Genomic DNA, 19,851 nt, shown 5'->3' with positions numbered 1-19,851 from the left:
TATAATTTGAAAAATTTCTTATTTAAATAAAAAAATCAGTTTTGTTCTCATGAACTGCTTGAATGTTAAATTCATGATTTTGTTTTCATATGCAGGAATTTCGGTAATAGTGAAACGGTGTCAAAAGGCGGCCTATCCTAATCCGTTATCGAATCAATATTTTCTAACTCCTTGTGTAAAACAAAACAGTGTGATTAAGCAGTAGATTGGCGGATAGACTGATGCGGAATGCAGTCTTCTGGGAGCCAACCTATCTCTCTCTGGAGATAATATAGCCTCTCGTCTACCAAGCCGTTACATTAGTGGGTGGTCACGCCTCACCTTGTAGAAGCTAGACCGAAGGGTCGAAAAACATTTCCCAAATTCAGGGTGTTATGCGAACCATTCACCTTGAATAATTTGCAGTCGGCGGTAACTGACTGTATTCGAACGGAGCCTCATTGATATCTAGTCGCGTCAGTGAGTAAGCATGACCTCGTCGTGCGACGGGGAGCTATAGCACGGCAGACCTCTTAACCCGTGGAAGTTATATGAATAATATAATAAAACTAATCAACAAATTAAACAACAAACAAGCATGACTCAGCACCGCACACAAATTGGTCAATCAGACGGAGGCTCATTTCCCCTGAGAGTCTTATGACCCCACTCAAGAAGAGAGAAGTTCGCTTGCTGTGAAGACCACAATCAACAAAGGTTTTCGCTCAAAATGCAAAGACGAGTAAGGCTACTTGGTTTAGGTTTCAGTGCGCAGGTGCTTAGTGGCATCTGCGCTACCTGAAAGAAGACCTGAAGTCAGAGGAGCTCCTTAAGAAAATGGGGAGTTGCGGAAATCTGCCCACAAGACGGAAATGCTCCCTAGAAATCCAAGCTCGAGCCCAAGAGAGAAGAAATCTCGGGGCAATTAGGGGTGAAAGCAGGAGCCAGGAGAAGCGAGCTATGCCAATGTAGTGAAGAACATTCGACTGGCCATATTATCGAAAGTATTTCCAAAACAAATACTCACTCGTGGGGAGGATCATTATGGAGATGTGTGAAGGATATAATAAGGAGCTCGTGTTCACCAGAATATGCTTTCGACCAGGTCTTATACTGGATATACAGGATTGAGGCGGACGATCGATCCCTGGAGGTAATTAAATGTCGCAACTGCCTCATCAATTACAGATTTGATAACATACCTGTGCACGTGCACAGGGAGAAATTAAGGAAGAATACTTTGGTGGACAAATCGGGTGATAAGCATACTGGATTCCCCGAAGCCATAGGGGCTGAAATGGCCAGGCCGAGCAGGAAAGTGGACTTGCTGCCCACAGAAGAACAGCGAAACGAAGGAAGTGTCTTGCAAGGGCAAGTTGCAAGGACAGATTCGCTGTCTGAAACGAAGAAGCATGAAGTTAATGTGGGATTCCTCTTGTGAGAAATTAAGAGCTTGCATCATTCTCAAAAGAAACTTAAAATATATATGTATTTCAGAGTCTCTAATTGTTTAATTTATGGCTTTCCAAGTCCCAATGTAAGCCGAGGAAAGAACGCGACAGACACTCGTGGTATCAGGATACTTCCCAAGAGGCCACACCCGGATCCCACTGCAACATCGGAAGCAGCGACATTAATTGAAGGTGTGAGTACCTTCCGGAATTCATCCTCAGAGCAGATTCGAAATTGAGGGCAACTCGGAAGTAGATAGGATGGTAAGAAATCGTAGCAGTGAGCAGTGACATCAAGAGCGAAATAAATTTAGCAATTGTAGTGGAAGGCCTCAACAGAGACGTCATTGATGCCAGCTATTCGGCTAAGAGATTAAAGTTACCAAGGACATATTCTAGTGAAATAGGAACCTAGCCAGAATGGGAAAGGAGGTGCAAAAACTTTTTAATCGGGCGAAACAAACTAAAGGCTCGCTGAGGCACAAAAATGCACTGACTGCGTATAGCGACGCGATCAGGGAAGCAAAACAGAACAGCTTCAGAGAATTCTGTGAAGGGATCGGATATATACAGACCGCGTGACAAGTACCCTTTTTACCTTAAATCGTTCAGATAAATCTGCTGACATCGGTCGTAGTTAAAACAGTGGAGAACGTCATGGACAACTATATTAGAACTAACTTTCTAATGCGCAATTCTCTACATAGTCAACCGAAACTGCCCTCTATCAGCTGACGGATATATTACATATATTACGGGATGCCATAGAAACGAAAAGAAATAGTACAGTGTGCATTTTTGGACATCGAAGGAGCGTTCTATAACACCTCGCACACAAAGATACGAGATGAACTAATACGCAAGGGAGTTCATGGAGTGGGGAGGGGGTGTTAGAGACTAGGCAAATACAAGACAAATTCATGAACACTACTCAATATTGTATACAAGGGGGGGGGGGAGTATTATCACCATTAATGTGGTGCATCGTAGTTGATGAACTCCTAGGACAACTAAAAAACATTGGAATACAGGTCCAGGTTTACGCTGATGACATTCTTCTTATCTGTAGGGGCAAATATGAAGATATCCGAGGCGACAGAATTCAAACCGGATTTCGAACTACTACTAACTAGTGCAGGAAGGCAGCGATTCGTCTAAATCCAGCCAAGGCCAAAATAGTACCATTCAATACAAAGCGCAAACTTGTTCCGCTGATAGCCATTCGACTATATGGCATGGAGGTACACTGAGTAACAGTTGGCATAGTTTTTTCCCTCATGATTGATGATAGCCAATTGGAATAGTCATCTTGGCCAATTCGCAACATTTACCCTTATTAAAAATAACGCCCAAGGGTGGGGCAAATAATTTTTTGAGTTTTATGAGAGTAACCCTGCATAATGCAGCCTATTCCGGATCCACACATTTAAGTTTTCTAAGTGGAGAGAAGTAACAAACTTCGAATCCACCCGCGATTATGAGCAATCATGTCGGCAGAGGGATTTATTGGGATACTCATCAAGTCCATGTCTCACAAGGACAAATTTGTGCAAGACTCCATTTCAATGGAAAGCTTGCATTTCGGGAAAAACTGCAAATCCGACTACGGCCTGCCCCTCCGTGGAAGAGGGAGGCTCAGCAGAAAGAATCTTCAGCCACTAAGAAGAGATGACTGTAGGGTAGTCGCCTGTCAGAACGCTCTCCACTAGTCAACGGATTCATGCAGATTGGACACTGTGACCCTGGGGTTCCTCGCCAATGGCACAAAAAAGCAATATAGGAGAAACCTTCTTTAATATCATCGCTTTTGAGATATTCTTTTATGCGTTTCAGGATGAATCAGACTATTATCTTTATTACTGAACGAGACACATATGTAAATATCTCCCCAATGATCGCCCCCAAAACGGAAAACTTACCTGTATTCCTTGACAAAGATCTAATTCCCAGTTGGGTGCGTGATTTTGTATGCGCATGTCACGATGACCAGCTTTCATTCGGCTTGTGGAATTAGATCTACGCAAACCGGATACCGCGAGGCATAGAAAGCGTTTAATGGAAAACGGGAGTTTGCTTTGCGTATAGAAGTGGGACTTTTTGTGGATGAGGACATGGACACTGTCTCACCTACAAATGCGGCCATTCTCAAAGAAATCGATCCTCAGAGGATGGAGTCGTTGGCGGTATGGTACGAGGGAAACCTGGTTACAGATCGAACGTTATATACGCTTACGCGTCTTCTATTACATACGATGGGTATTAGATCAGTTAAGGCTAAGATAACCTTAAAAGTTAATTAAGATAACCACAATACAGACAGTTGTCTATATGCCCTCTGTGGACAAAAAAAGCTAAGGCGAGTACCAAATGCTATCTTAGAGGAGCGAAGTTATTTGATTTCATCTCTTCAGCTGGCCTCATGGCTGCAAACGTATGGTTCAAATTTATGTTCGTGGGATCAACAAGAAGTGCAATAATTGGCCTGACATCTACACTTTGAGGAAGTTAGAGTTGATTATAGACTGGCAAGTGCTAGACGAAGTGTCACTATCACACCACGGACGCTCAGAATTCGGTCTGACTATTTCAGATGAACGAAATATAATACAAAGACGGAATTCTAGGAAAACGGATTGGATAAAGTATAATGAACTTTTTAAAATAAAGTAGAGCTCGCTATTCAACTAAGGACTCCTTTAGCAATAGAAGATCAATTGGAAATTTTGAGTAGAACACTTTGATAGTGCTTTCAAGAGGCAACCGCGGTAAAACAGTTCCCTGGTGGAATCAAGACCTTTAAAAACTGAGGTAATCAACAAAACGATATCTCAACCGTGCAATAAGAATGAAGACTTGTTAAACTTCCGGAATTTACAGCATAAATATAAGGGGCTGGTTAAGTGCTCGAAACGAGACGATTTTAGAGCATACTGTGAGGAACTGGAAAGAAGGAGCTTTCATCTCTTCTAAGTACACCATCCGGGATAACAAGTGAAAGATGTTGGAGAGACAAATCTTTCAATTGTTACAAATTGGAACACTGCGAGAGCGGTGGTTACCAATGAAAGAGCGGGGGCTGCTGTACAGTCTTTTCAAAACTCAAACGGGAATCCTAGTGGCATTTTCTATATGAATGCTCCATCTATTCACGCATCAGACATCAGATCTTTCATGCTGATGTGCTCCAGCTGCAATTCGTAGCATCATATACACTAGCAATAATCCTGCGATTCATGAACTTGTTTGGGATATTCGTTAAACGGGGAAATCGTATACAGTGGGCCACTACGGTCTGAATGTCCAGAGGCTATGCCGCCCCCTTCTAAAACATATACACACAAGTAGGCTAGAATTTTCTCTTAATTTAAAAAAGGTGAACATTCTGGGGTCAAGATCCTTAAAAGAAGAAATAGACTGCTTCAAAAAACGAGAACACAAGACAAGTACAATATGTTAGATTTATTTTTGTTTGACTTTATGAACATCATCAGACAGTTAACGTTCCTAATGGCCTGCTTGAAATCATCAAATATCTTGCTTACCTTTGGGAACTTAATGTTTTTAAACCAGAACAGAGGCGAGGCCACATCTGTTTAGTTGACTGGGCCCTGGGGGAAATCTCTTTTAGGTCATTTAATTTTAACAAGATGAATTATGAAAAAAATGTATATTTGAAAATCTACCAAATGTACTATAAAAGCCAATTTACTTTATGTTCTTTTCCAGATTAAATGCTATTATTCAGAGATTATCTTAAAAACGGAAGAGTTCTATTTCTCTTCTCAAATTTATTCGGTCATCTTTCATTATGAAGTTTTGAATACTGTCTAAACCCTTTCCTAAGGGACTTATTTCGTAAAAAGCGGAGTTTCCCTACAAGATTAAAAGTGTTTAGAGATTGAATTGTTAATGAACAAAACTGTAAGGGGTTTCCATCCTTTAGATACGACATTATTTTAATATTTATGATTTATGTAGGTACATAATTTTAATGCATTCATTGGAGAATATCTAATCGACGGGCTTTAGAAGGATTTATTAATATAAACACATAGATACTTATATCTGTAAAGCTTGAAGGTGAATCTACCAAAAAAGAACGGATGAGTTTCTAAGACTTCATTGACCCAAGTTATTTTTTTCGTCATCCCCTTTCTTATGCAGATTTTCAGTCCCAACCTTTCAGGAAGATTCCATGTAGTCCCATAAAAACTTGATGTTTTGATGAAGTATTCCCTCATTTACAACAGAATTATGATTGACACGTAGCTAGTCTGGGAATAATTCTGCTTAGGAGGATTAACTGTGATTTGTATCGTGTTTTCATTTAAAATTTGGCAGGTGGAGGCAAAAGTTTCTGGAGCAAGGAAGCCTTGTACTGAAATGTATCAAAACAGTAGATGAGATAGGAAAATGGTTCAATGAGAATTTCATTCAATACATTGAAGTGTCACAGCATAGAATTAAAGATTTCAGCTTTACAATTGGAAGGTTAAAGCCATTCTTATTAAATAAACAAATTCATTTCAGGGCCGTACATCCAACGTTTCCTTGTTATAAATTTGTTAAAATAGAATTACCCATTACAGAATTCAATCTAGGAAATGAAATAGATTTTCTATGTTGTACTCGATAAAGAAACTTTACAATTGTACAAAGCAGAGAACATAGTATTCAGATCCACAAAGACCAAATTCAACAGGGGGCTGGGCTAATTATTGCCTCGAGGGTCTCTCTGGATGTTGTTTTACAAACTTCTCATCCCAGGAATATATAGAAATATCGAGAATTCTATCGGCGTTTCTCAAAGAGCACTGGGAACGTTAACTCATGCTAAAGGCGTTAGATCGAATTAATTTCGGATTTCTTTGAAGTTAGCTTCGGAACGGGTTGGTGTTGATTTGGAATGTTGTTTAAAGTTGTTAATCAATTTATAATCAGATTTAAGTGAGGTGGGATTTAATCAGAGTCAAATTATTGTTTTTGACTTGCGAAAATATCCGAAAATTAATTGAAGTTAATAGGAGCAGGAGAGATAAAAAGGGGATGTTAAACTTCACCTAACTTTGATTAGAGAGCTTTTAACATTCTCCAGCATTAATTATTATTGCTCGTTATCTTCTATTTCGCAATATGTAGTGCGGATAGCTAACAGTATTTCGATTCATTTGAATTAGCTTTATATTATATATATATATATATATAAATTTAAAAAAGCCCACGGACCCTTTTCCCGCCCAACCGGACCGAGGGGCGACCAACCTAAGGATGGGCTGAAGGCAACATCCAAAGGCCCGCAACACAGCGATGATGCGTTTTAACGCAAAGTGTGTGCGACCATGCGAAAATGTATTACTACATCCCGATTGTCGCAAACACTTCAGCCAATGACGCGGAGGTTCTACACTACAGAGACATGGATCTTATATCGAAGACAGTGCGGATCAAGACTGAAACCCATTAGGTCAGATTGTTACCGAACAGGACTTTTCGGACTATAGCACAAGTTGCAAGGATAACCTTTTTTTGCATCTCCATGTATAGTCCAGCCCTAAGATCGAGCGTTTTCAGCGCTTTATGTAAGTTCTGTGGGACTAATCCCGTCGCTGAAATTACTACTGGGACTACTTCAATCTTTTGTAGTCTCCAAGTCTGGTTCATATCGTCTGCCAAGGGGCCGTAGTTCCGGATTTTTTCGGGCTGTTTTTCAACAGTGTTCCTGTCCAACGGTACGGCTACATCGATTATGAAGTACGCTCGTTCTTCCTTCAGAAGCAGAACTAGATCGGGTCTGTTATGATTAACAATGTGGTCGGTGGCAATAGTGCGATCCCACAGTAGTTTAACCCGATCATTTTCCAAGATTCTCTGCGGAGTATACTTATAATAAGGATGGTAGGTTGCCACTAAGTTATATTTCAATGCAAGGTTTTGATGGAGAATCTTGAAGACGGAGTTATGACGATTGGTGTGCTGGATGATCTCCTCTTCACAACCTACAACTGGAGTTGGTGATTGAGGAGTCGTGAAGAATGTACCGTTTATAATTTTTAGTTGGGAGCGAAGCATCCTGAATTGAAGTTAGGAATGCTTCGGTCTCATAGAAAAGTACACCATTTGTCAACCATTTGTTGGAGGCTTCGATGTCAATGCCTGACAACAACAAATTTTTGATATGACCTCCGTGAATGGGTTTCTCTTTCCACATGTCGATCTTCTGTTGGACTGAAGTAACATTCGACATGGGATCCCATTCTCTGCTTCTCAAGTTCAAAGGAGATAATTTATTATCTGCCATGACGGTAGCCTGATGTATTTGGCTAGAGGATTGTTTCTCATAGAAAAACTCACGAAGAGAATGCACTTGATTGTAGTGCATCGTTTTTAAATCAAGTACCCCCCTTCCTCCCTGATGACGTGGGATAGTGATCCTCAATTTTTCGGCAGCTCTATTGTGCATGTTGTTGTTTGCAAGAACTACCCTTACCCGTCTATTGACAGCTTCTAAATCAGTATTACTCCACTGTATCACACAGAAAGTGTATAGAAGGAAGGGAATGGCGAAGGTGTTGATTGCCATGATTTTATTTTTCTCATACAGTTCAGTTTTAAGGACAAGATCCAGACGCCGTTCAAATTCCCCCAGCAACTTAGATTTGATTATTGCCACAGCAGGTGTTGTTGCTTGCAATATGCCCAGGTATTTGTAGACGTCGTCCGAATCCATGCCCTCAATTCGGATGTTATTTTGGCTGTAACCTTCGTTGTCGGTGTGTTTTCCCCGAACAATTGCTTTTATGCGACATTTCTCCAAACCCAACTGCATGCCGATATCCCTGCTGAACTGGATGGTGATGTCCAGCAAGGAGCGAAGTTGGTTCTCGTCTTTGGCATACAATTTGATGTCGTCAATGTATAATACATTAAATGGTTTAATGTACATTTCGACAATATGCCATGCTTGACTTGGAACCCATATTTGCTTTCATGCAAAAGATGGGATAGCGGATTCAAAGCCAAACAAAACCACAGTGGGCTTAGAGAGTCGCCTTGGAAAATGCCACGCCTGATTGGTATCTCTCCTGATGTTTGCGAAGATACCGATAGCTTCGTGCTCCAATTCTTCATTACTGTTCTCAGTAGAAGAACGACATTCGGGTTGATTTTATACAAGCGTAACACTTGTAGTAACCACGAATGTGATATGGAGTCAAAGGCTGATTTATAATCGATGTAGGCTGTCGAGATGTTTCGTTTTTGGTGGACAGCCTGCTTTACAGCTACCGTATCGATTATAAACTGTTCTTTGCAGCCTCGGGAGCCTTTTGCGCATCCTTTTTGCTCCTCAGCTATCAATTTATGAACATCAAGATGTTTTGAGATGTTCGCGCACAGAACTGAAGTGAAGACCTTGTAGATGGTAGGAAGACAAGTAATTGGTCGACATTTTGAAGGGCAAGAGACACCCTGTTCCTTGGGGATGAGGAAAGTTATCCCCTTAGTGAAAAATGGTGGAACTAAATCAGGATTGGCAATCATCTGATTAAATTGATTTGCCAATATCCTGTGAGTGCTCTTGAACCGCTTCAGCCAGAAGTTGTGAATCTTGTCAACTCCTGGCGCCTTCCAGTTACCTGCCTTGTCAAGGACTGCTTTAACGTCGACTTCAGTTACGTCAGGCATGGTCATTTCGGGGAGGGCCTCGCATGAACGCATAAGGTGTGGGAGCCACGCTGCTTCTAAATTGCAACGACTGGATTCGCTCCAAACACTTCTCCAGAAGTCTTCTGCCTGATCCAGATTGAGGTTACTTTCCCTACCTGAGTTGATGAGATTTTTGTAGAATCCCCGTTGGTTCTGGAAGAACAAGGTGTTGTCTGTCCTTCGCTGAAAGCTTTTCTGATACCTACGGATGCGATTGGAGCATACCGCAAGTTTCTGCTTCAGCACCTCGAGGATTTCTTCGATTGGCATATCATTGGACAGATGTTAGTTTCCAATGATGTTCGCAACGCATCTGTGCACTCTTGGTGATGGATTTCCAAGGAGTGCTTGCGTCACACGACCAATCTCCTTTCTCAACTTTTCGACTCTTTTGTTGAGTCGAAACACCCAGAACGGTAAAGTCCTTCTGCGCATACCTCTGTTATTCGCTCTAAGATGTTGGTTATGGAGACGAATAACCGTGGCAGCTGCAACGTAGATCAGGCTGTGAACCTCTGTAGCAGTAATCTCGCTAGCCAAACTATCAGCCAAAATTCTGTCAACGGCAGCAATGATGTTAGTAGTTGCCGAAGTAAACTTCAGTTTTGGGATCCTTGGCCTAGCGCCTGGGAGAATCTCAGCATACTCTGTGTATGCGACCTGGAATGCGGTCAAAGCCTGATTATAAATTGGGTCGACATCCCCAGTTACTAAGCTTCTCCTGACTACTGGATTCATGGAGTGCCTTACAGGTGGAGTACTTGTGTTACTCCTTTGACTAGTCCGGTAATTTGATGACTCCATCCCGAGCTCAAGTGAAACCTCTTGGAAGATTTGTTGCCTAGTTGGTAAGGCAACTCGGTTGTTATTCACGATCACTCGGTACTGGTTGACGACGTTCTGTTCCGGAACATGACTTAGCTCCGGAAATCGGGTTATGAACGCGTCATGTAGTCGATGTCTGTATCCTGATGGATTCCGTTCCAAATCCGTGACACGGTAATAGGCGCGGACGATAAATTCGTTGAGTTGGTTCGTCCAAACCATACGACGCCTAGGTCTCCCGTCCCTGGTGGTTGACGGCATAACCGCCAAAACATCCAAGGGCGAAGAGCCGCTCTGATGTTGTTGAACGACCCTTAACCGTGTTGGGTACTGTCTTCGTGTCCCTGGGATCCCATTAAGAGAATTTAAATTGTTTTCCCCAATTTTATTCCCACGAGTATTGGGGAAGCAGTCAACCCTGCAACAGAGCCCCAATGTTGCAATGCCCCATGGTTACCTCCAAAGGTAGGGAAGGTATTTGGAGGGGAGCCGCTGAAATACAGTGTAACGTCACTTCAATTCATCCGATAGGCGCGTCGATCCCTTCACCCCGGATTACGGATTTGTTAAGGAGGTTTACTCCCCCTGAACGGGAAGAATCGGTAAGGGAGGACGAACACAAAGGGAAACGTTCTGCTTGTCCGCGGCTACTTATTTACAAGATTAACTTGCGATATTCGTAGCTGACCCGGTGGGTCATGTCATTATCCGCAATCCATGACACGCGCCTGGTCGCATGCAGCTCTGCGTTTGCAACTCAGGTGATATATATATATATGGTCGCTATTTATCCTTTGATGGTCAAACATACCTACGCGACATCGTTCTGTTCTGTTCTTCTGTTATCTGTTCTTCAAGTTCTCGTTTATAATAGAATTTGGCCAGCCCAATCCGACGATACAATGCAGTTAAGTGTTGACGAAGGCTTGGAGCTTTTGAGTAACAGTGGGGGCCACTTTCCTTGTACTACTTCCATATAGCAACACAGCCAGGGCACAAGTACAGAACAGTCTAAACTTGATCTTGCTGTTGAGGTTGAATTTCCAGATTTTTGATAAGGCCGCGAAAACGGATCCAACGCTGTTAATGCGTTGGACAATATCCAGTTCGGTGCAATCGTCGGCAGAAACTGCGATTCCTAGATATACAAATTGATCGACAACTTCGATCCTCTGCCCATCGATGCAGATAGGGAGAGTGCATTGACCCGTCAGACTAATAACCTTGGTCTTGTTGATGTTTATCTTCAATCCAACTCTAGTTGGCTCTCTTTCCAAACCCAGAGCCATTTGACCAAGGTCCATGACCCAGTGAGAGAGCAAACAGATGTCTCAGTGTAGTCAAGGTTTTTGAGGAAAGATATCATAGTCCATTGAATTCCTTCACATCCTCCGCATAAGGGAGCACTAAGAACATAACCGATAACTGGAAGAAATAATATCGCGAAGTGCATCTTCTCACCCCCACAGGCTCCGCTGTAGACCTTAAAATTTCCTGAGATTTTACCTCGCTGAGTACAGGAAATTTTACACTATCGTATGTTGCTCTAATAATAGCTATTAGTTTCTCCGGAATGCCCCTCCTCCTCCCTCCCTGCTGCGAAGAGCACTCCAGATACACTTCCTGTTCACACTATCGAAACCTTTCTCAAATCGATTAGGAGCAGGTAAAGCGAAAATCTAAACTTCGCACACTGTTCCAGAACGATCCACAAGGTGTTGATGTGGTGAATGTAGTAAGATGGGGAGCGGAAACCAACCTGCTCTCTGTCGATTAAGTTTTCGAGATGTTCTTTAACGTGTGGCAGGATTATTTTAGCTATTATTCTTGCGGCGGCAGAGAGCATGCGGATATCCCTAAAATTGTCATACTCCAAATGGTTGCCTTTCTACGGAATCTTAACGATCATTCCCTTCTTCCTCTCTCTTGGAGAGGTCTTGGACTCCCAGGATTTCCGTACGAGTGGAAGTAGCAGAACTCCAGTAGCTGCGGGTTCAGCGATAAATAACTCTGCGGGAAGACTATCGAGTGTATTGATGACCGAAATGATTTCTCCTCTCTTTGGGGAACATGGTGACTAGTCACTACATCCACAAGAGGGGGAACCTCAGCGGATGTGATACGGTTAAGAACCATGGTGAAATGTTCTTTCAACGTCTTAATTTCCTCGTCATCGTGAATGATGAGTTGACCGTAACGTCCTTCATAGAACTATCGAATATTTGCGATCACATGAAAGCTTTTTAGTGATGCGGTATATTCTTCTGAAATCATTACCATCTCCGGCACATACCACGTTGAACTTCTTGGGATTTCGATCGGTATCGGAGTTCAAGCGCGGCACGCCCAACATCGCCCGCAGCGGTTCAATAGAACCTTCAACCCCTCCCGTTCAATGATCCGTTTCCACGATTCCTCAGTTAGCCAGATCTTATGACGATCTGCTTAGTGCCCGAGAGAAGAGTATTTTTGATGGCGCCCCAATGTTCATCGATATTCTCAGGCGGGATACTCAGTATATCTGCCTTGCGATCAGAAAGATAGTTCTTCCACGGTCGACCGACCACTTTATCATCCAAGCGCTTGATGTTAGCTTTGAGGAATCGCAGTGACCAAAGGGTAGTATAGGTCTCAAAGCGAAATATAAATTGGTACCCACGATGGAGCATTAAACCTGGGAAACGCCTGTTGAACCAACACCAACTGCTCTACTACCAAACCCCATCTCCACTTTCCAGGTGGTGACCGCTGGGAGTTCTTTCTTAATGAAAAGCTGCAGGCGGAGAAGGATGAAGGCGAGTTTCCCGTCCTCCTTCCCCAGTTTGGGGGTTGGGTAGGGCTGATAACCATATATGGAAAATCGAAGTTACGAAGCCAGAAAAGGAACCTCGGACTGGACTGGCAACACAACGACGAACCCAACAACGAAAACGGAATAACCACTTGCGCATATTCCCATGGAACGCGCACTCCCTGTACAGAGAAGGAGCTGCCAAGCAGCTAGCCGATACCCTGTCCCAATATAGGGCTGATGTAATAGCGTTGTAGGTGATGCGTTGGACAGAGTCCGGTTTCCTGGAGAAGAGCCACTACACAATATATTATAGTAGTCATCCAGTAAATCATGTGCTCGGAGTAGGTTTCTTAGTCAGCTAGAAAATGAAATCTGCTGTTATCTGTTTTGCGCTTACAAGGCAAATTTATAAATGTAAGCCTCATTAATGTTTACGTCACTACAGAGGAGACTGCAGAGTTGGAGGAGAATACCTTTTATGAGGCAGTAGAACGAACTTTCGAAGCTTGCTTCAGGTGAAATATCAAAATTATAACTGGGGATTTTAACAGCCAAGTAGGGACGGAAGCTCGTATTCAGGCAACACATTGGCTCCCATAGCATAGATAAGCATACCAACGATAACGGACTGCGGATTATTCAATTAGTAGTGTTACGGTAAATGGTAGTTAGAAGTACCTGGTTTGCACGGAACGCGGCCCACAAACATCCATGGGACTCTCCAGACTCTCTCAACCAAATTGACCACTTATTGATCGAAGGCCCCATCACTCAGCCTTGGTGAATGTAAGAACATATAGGGTGCCAATACAGACTCGGATCACTATCTCATTGGCATGGTGCTCCGGGCTCGAATAACAACATCACCTAGAATTCCCTCTGACCATCAGTAGAGATTTAACATTGAAGCCATCCAAAACATAGCCCTTCATAACACCTATAAGGGAGAAATGGATGTCGCAATAACCGCAGTCAATAGAAATCTTGGAGATGAACCATCAACAAATGATATTTACAATCACCTGAAGAACGTTATCATTGACACGGCCACAAACATACTTGCTTCCAGTTGCAAAGGGAAGTCGGAACGACTAGTTCGATGATGTATGTAAGCTAGCAACGGAACGGAAGAATGCTGCATACCGAGTAATGTTGCATTCTTAAAGGACGCGGGGAGTTATCACGTACTCCGTCAAGCGGAGAAGCGACTTCACCAACGGAAAAAGGAAGGCTATGTGAACCAATTGGTCTGTCAAAAGTACAGGGAGCAACCGCACCAGGCGCAGAAAATCCACCAACAAGTCAGCAGGATGAACCCTTATACGTTTCGATGTTCATCCTACCGAGACAAAGAGGGAAATCTTATTTCCAATAGAATGGGCATATTGAAGCGATAGGTTGAGTATTTTGATGAACTGCTCAACAATCAGAACATTGGCGAGTTGGAGGTCCCGCCGACTGAAGGCGACGAATGAATACTGCCACCCCCAAATATTGAAGAGATAGTCCGTGCAATTCATTGACGTAAAAATCATAAGTCGTCAGGAGCCGATGGAATTACAGCCGAACTGGTTAAATATGGAGGAGACCAATTGCACCAAGCGGTTCATCAACTGATGCTCAAGGTGTGGGACAGCATCAATGCCTGACGATTGGCAACGAGGCATTATCTGTCCCATACACAAAAAAGGCATATATCACGCAGTGTCGCTGCTGAGTACTATCTATAAGATATTTTCCGCTATCTTGCTACGTCGGATAGCCCTATACGCCCAAAACATCATTGGCCCACACTAAAGAAGCTTCATTCCAGGCAAATCAGCAATAGATCAGATTTTCTCTCTGCGGTATGCGATTGAAAACTGTTGGAATATGGACATCAATTGCACCATCTTCTCATCGACTGTAAGGCCGCCTATGGGCGTATAGCCAGGGTAAAATTGTTCACGGGCATGAGAGAATTCAGTACCCTGACGAAATTTACAAGACTGACAGGCTGACAGGCATGCGTCCTTTTTGACCTAGCCCTGGGAAAAGTGGTTCATGATGCAGATTTAAATAAGGGTATATCTATTGTAGAAAAAGAAGACGAGGCAGATCCTGCCTGAGATGGAGTGATGACATAGAGAGACAGCTTTTAGGAATATCGAATTGGTGGATCTCGGCGCAAAACCGGGATGTCTATAGTTTCTTATTGAGGTAGGTCTAGACCGGATACCGGTTCTTGCGCCATTGATGATGGTAATGATGATCGCAGTTCCTCAATCCTGCGATATAATTAAGGCGAGATGACAGGGCTTCTCTTATAACGCACATCCAGGTGACAACTCTGTTTGCTCCTGTACTATAGATCTTCGTCTTCGTTTTAAATTTGTAGATTCTCAAATATTTTTCTTACGTTGTGAGAATTGTTACGAATTGGTTTTCTAAACAACAAGTGTTATGAAGATTAATCAAGCTCACTGTGCGAAGATCATTAGTTTCTGTGTGCGACTGCGCTCAAGTTAAACCAAACCAGTCATAGGTGAGTAGCGGAAGTGGCAGTGGATAGGTCATACATTAAGAAGGAATGATAACCCTATTGCAGGCTATGCCATACATACATACACTATCTCAGGATGATAGTCAAACTCACGTTGTTCGGACGGTAGAGAAGTGCAGACTTCTCAAAGGGTCTTGAAACATATTTCCGGAAACCTGCGTGGTTGACGCGATGTTCTCCATATAGGGAATAATTGCAAGCATTCGTGGTCAGACATTATTTAAAATAAAGAAGTGAAATGAGAAAATGAGCATTTATTGACTGTGCTGTGAAGTGTACATGGGAATCCTTAGGTAAAGGAACACATAGAGAGAAGGAAGGAACTCAACCAGCAATACGTTCCCTAAAATTTCTGAAAAGAGTATTCCTGAAAAATGATTACCAGATGTGGACCTTGTTATATATTATATTTGGAGAAAATCGTTTACATATTTGTCTTCTCTTACGTGCACTGATTTCATCCACATGTTTTTCTAAAGGTAAAAGGGACCAGATGAGTGTAAAACTTGATACATAATTGAGGACTACTCCTCTTTGTTTCTTAAGAAAATGGTTTGCAGCGGTCAGCAACAAGGATACCTAAGATAGTTATTATAACTTCAGAAGCTGCTATTTAATACTTTAGGATAACAAGCATTGCTGTAGTTAGGTGATGACGGTTACCCCATTGATACACAATAAGAACGGGTGTGACCCTTATGTGGTTGTGTAGTTTATTTTATGGATCGTTGAACTTTATTTCGTTGTCAGTTCGGATTTGTGAGTGGCGATATGTTTACCTTTATTCAGCGTCATTCAAAGGAAGTATTGACCACGCAGGTAACTTTACCTAGTAAGAATATAAGTAGCCACACCAAGAACATTGAGAACTAATATTTTAACGATTTTTACCTTCCGGTGCGCTAATTTATGATCTTATTATTGGCAGTATAAAGGCTGTGATTATAATTTGAATAAAATGCTTTCTGAAAGTAATTACCGATACCCCTGATCGTGAAATACATTTATTACTGCTACAAAATGCTTTAATTCATCTCGTAACGTCATACCCCTTCAATTCATTACCATTTTGGTTACTCGCATTGATGAGAAATGTCGATTGCGTGATGGAAAGACATCTATTAGGGACAATTTAAGGAGCTTACGATAGGCTCGAGAAACAACTACACACGCCATGAGTACATAAAGCGGCTAATAAAGAAATCAAGTTAATTGATTGAGCGCGAAAGTTATTATATTTATGTATACCAAATGTAGTTTGGCACCTTACTTAATGAAGAGACATATTAGAGTTCCTTCTTGTATTGTCGTTTGAGTTGGGTAGCTTGGACTGAGAAGTAATTAGTTGATATTATTCAACAGGATGGGAATTTTTATGAAAGTTACTTGTAACGAATCCTTTAATTGGAGCAGAATGGTTTGAATCTTTATTTGAAAGAATTTGTGAGATGGTTAAGTTATCGGTAATTCTACTATTTTGTACTTTTGTAGTTCAGGAGAAGGAAAGCCTCTTGTAAAGTATTATGACGGTTTTAGCGCTGAGGTAGCGATATTGTGGTTGCGATTTTATGGATCAGTAAGTTATTTCTAGCAATTGCAATGAATGTTCTCAAGAGCGGAAAGGAGGAGAAAAATTAACCATGCGCTTAACTTTTACAGATGAGATAACTCCGGTAGTACCGCAATCAAGGAAGGTGTTGGTGAGGCACTAATTATGGGGTTCTCATCTTACGTTCGCAGGGAACAACATATGAGGATACCCCACGAGGGAGAAAAGGAAAGGGCGCAAAAGACAAAAGACGTTGGTTAGGACTTTAGGTTTTTCGTATATGCGACATTCTGCTTACAACCGTTCTGAGTTTTTCGATGACTTACTTTCGCAAACTTCTCGTCTAGTTTGACGTTGTATCGCTTTATCGAAATGAAGTTGCTGAGCTCTGAATAGCAAATTGCCCCTTATTTTGCATAACTGCGTCGCTTAACAAGTAAAGAATAAGCCTATCCTTAAAACTTGAAATGGGGAGGTAATGTTTGTATGTGTATAATCACTTTACCATTAATGAGCGCAATCCCAACATCAACAAACAACACCGTATCACGTAGAAAATTGATGATGATATAACTCTTGTAATATCAATTCATAATGGATACATATGTACATTCTTAAGTGATCACCTCACTTGACTGAGACAGTATTCTATGAGTTAACGGGGAGAGAGATAAAGCGAACGATTTCCGATAAAGAATACACCTTGGGCGCGTTCTTGGACATCGAAGGCACCTTCAATTATGCCTCATTCGCGGCAATTTGTAACGCGGCAAGACAGCATGGAATCAATACGCTGTTAATTTGTTGGATTCTGCACATGCTAGCAGAAAGATCCCTATATTGGTCAGATAGAAATCTATTGAAGGAGGATGTCTTAAGGATTGCCCATAGGTGGAGACTCTTTCTCTTCCTAGAGGACACAAAGGCTTCCGCACAATCGTTCGCGGGCGATCTATTGTGGACTGTGACCGCTTGATGTCTCCATGAGGACAAGGCTAACAAGATTGGATTAATTATGTGCACTAGGAACGTCCGGTGGGGTAGCTACACGCTACGCACCCCGCTAGCAGGGGTGGAAATCCACCTAGTACAAACAGTCAAATATTTAGGAGTACATTTCGACACTATGTTAACGTGAAAGCACCATATCCAGGGAAAATTCCAGAAATACTGTATTTTGCTCTGGTGCTGCAGGACTGCGATAGATAAAACCTGGGGACTTTCATAAAGACGAATTCATTGGATGTACCCATAATGAAACCCATTTTTATGTATGCATATATCGTCTGGTGGCCGAGACTGAACTTTGTTAACAGCAGAAAGCTGCTGACGCAGATTGAGAGGCTCGGTTGCCTAAGTATTACTGGAGCAATGAGTAGTACGCCCACAGTGGCACTCGAAGCTATCCTAAATCGCACAATTCGAATTCGAATCCGACAGTCGGGCAGCATTATCAGCACTAAGCAGCAACGATATACCAAGCCAGTTGGTCTGGAGCTGTCATCAGATGCTGCTGAAACTTGGCCTACTGAAGGAATTATTCCTGATGTTGGTGTCAGGGTACTCAAACATCGCTGGTAAGGAGGAAGTCGACAGACTCGCTCCCCAAGTTCTGAATCCATAATGGAGAGGCCAGAATCAGTTTTTGGCTTCCGACTATTTACTGTCAAGTTCACTTTGAAGGGAGAAATTTCAAGTATTCCCGCGGCCAAATGGAGAAATTTGAACTTCTACCGGCGAAAATTTTTGTGAAGGAGCCCGGGGCCACTAGAGCGGCATTTTTATTGTCCCCGACAAAGTGGGACATGAAAACCCTAGTAGGGCTTTTAACAGGACACTGCTTCTCTGGTCTCGGCTATATGCAGTCTTTGTGAAGAGGAGGGAGAGACGGCCTTTCACTTCGTATGCAGCTGCCCGGCCTCATCAGATGTCAGATGAAAATGTTTTGGTAAGATTTTCATCAACGAGGAGTTTAGGCATTTTCTGTTTCTGTTCTGTCCTCAGTTTCGTGAAAGCCTGCGAACGCCGTAGGCGAGAGGCCATTGATTAGGCGATCTCTGAGGATACTACAATGCGCCTAATTACGGTCTGAGTGCTTGGGGTTTTCACCCAAACAGCCTTCGTAAGAATATCTAATCTACCAACAATTCGAGCAGATCAAATAAGTCTGATAGCTTATGAAATTCGCGTACCTCCTCTGAACACAGGAAAAAAGCTGAGAATTGATAATGACTGAATGTAAATGAGATGCTTCTATAATCTTCGCTCTGCTGGCCGAAAATTAGAGGACTTGCTTCTGGATTTTAGATTTCAGACTACGAATTACGAATACTATCGGCTTTCTTTCCTTTAAGCAGTTTTGTATCCGACTGACTTGCCGTCAAACAACTTTATGGTGACTATCGAAATATGATGACCTCAGGTTGGACCACTAACCTAATGCCGTTTAAACTGCTGGCAAAGACCATCTCGCATTCGATTTGTCTGACGACACCAGTCTGCTGCTCTCTGTCTCAGAGTACACTGCCGTACGAAGTCCTCTTGAGGGGTCGATCTGGTAAATATTTCCACGCGGAAGAAAAATTTGATGATGGATTGAAACTAAAGGTGTAGCATCAATCACCAACTTCTAGAATATGATGATACTGTAGGCATGATCCGTTGAGATATGAGGATAAAGCGTTCGTATCTCACATTCTCATTGTGAACAGTCCTCATAGTCCTTTCGTCATGTTCGTGATAGTTACAATGGTCATCTGTCCTCATCTCTGTAACATTCACGAGTTGAGATTGGCTGGTGTTGCAGTGCCTGATGTACTGTTTGGCATCAAAGTTTGTAATATTTCACACCGTCATCATCAAAAGCGCAACAACCATTACACCATTTGAAGCAGAATATGCCACGTCTTCCTTTGCGCCCTAGATATGGATATTACCTCTACAGACTTTCCGAGCTGGATCGTCCTCATCCATATGGATTAGGGCACCCGCCCATCATTGCTTTTTC

General features: G+C 42.3%; 1 protein-coding gene across 3 annotated transcripts in view; it reads right to left on the bottom strand.

Moving 5' to 3' along the window:
* LOC119657701 overlaps positions 1 to 19,851 on the bottom strand; it is a 174,194-nt gene that overhangs the window by 47,177 nt on the left and 107,166 nt on the right. The gene's annotated exons all lie outside the window — the stretch shown is intronic.

This window comes from Hermetia illucens, chromosome 5 (genome assembly GCF_905115235.1).
Source record: "Hermetia illucens chromosome 5, iHerIll2.2.curated.20191125, whole genome shotgun sequence".
Taxonomy (NCBI): Eukaryota; Metazoa; Arthropoda; class Insecta; order Diptera; family Stratiomyidae; genus Hermetia; species Hermetia illucens.
This window is presented reverse-complemented; position numbering and strand designations above follow the sequence as displayed.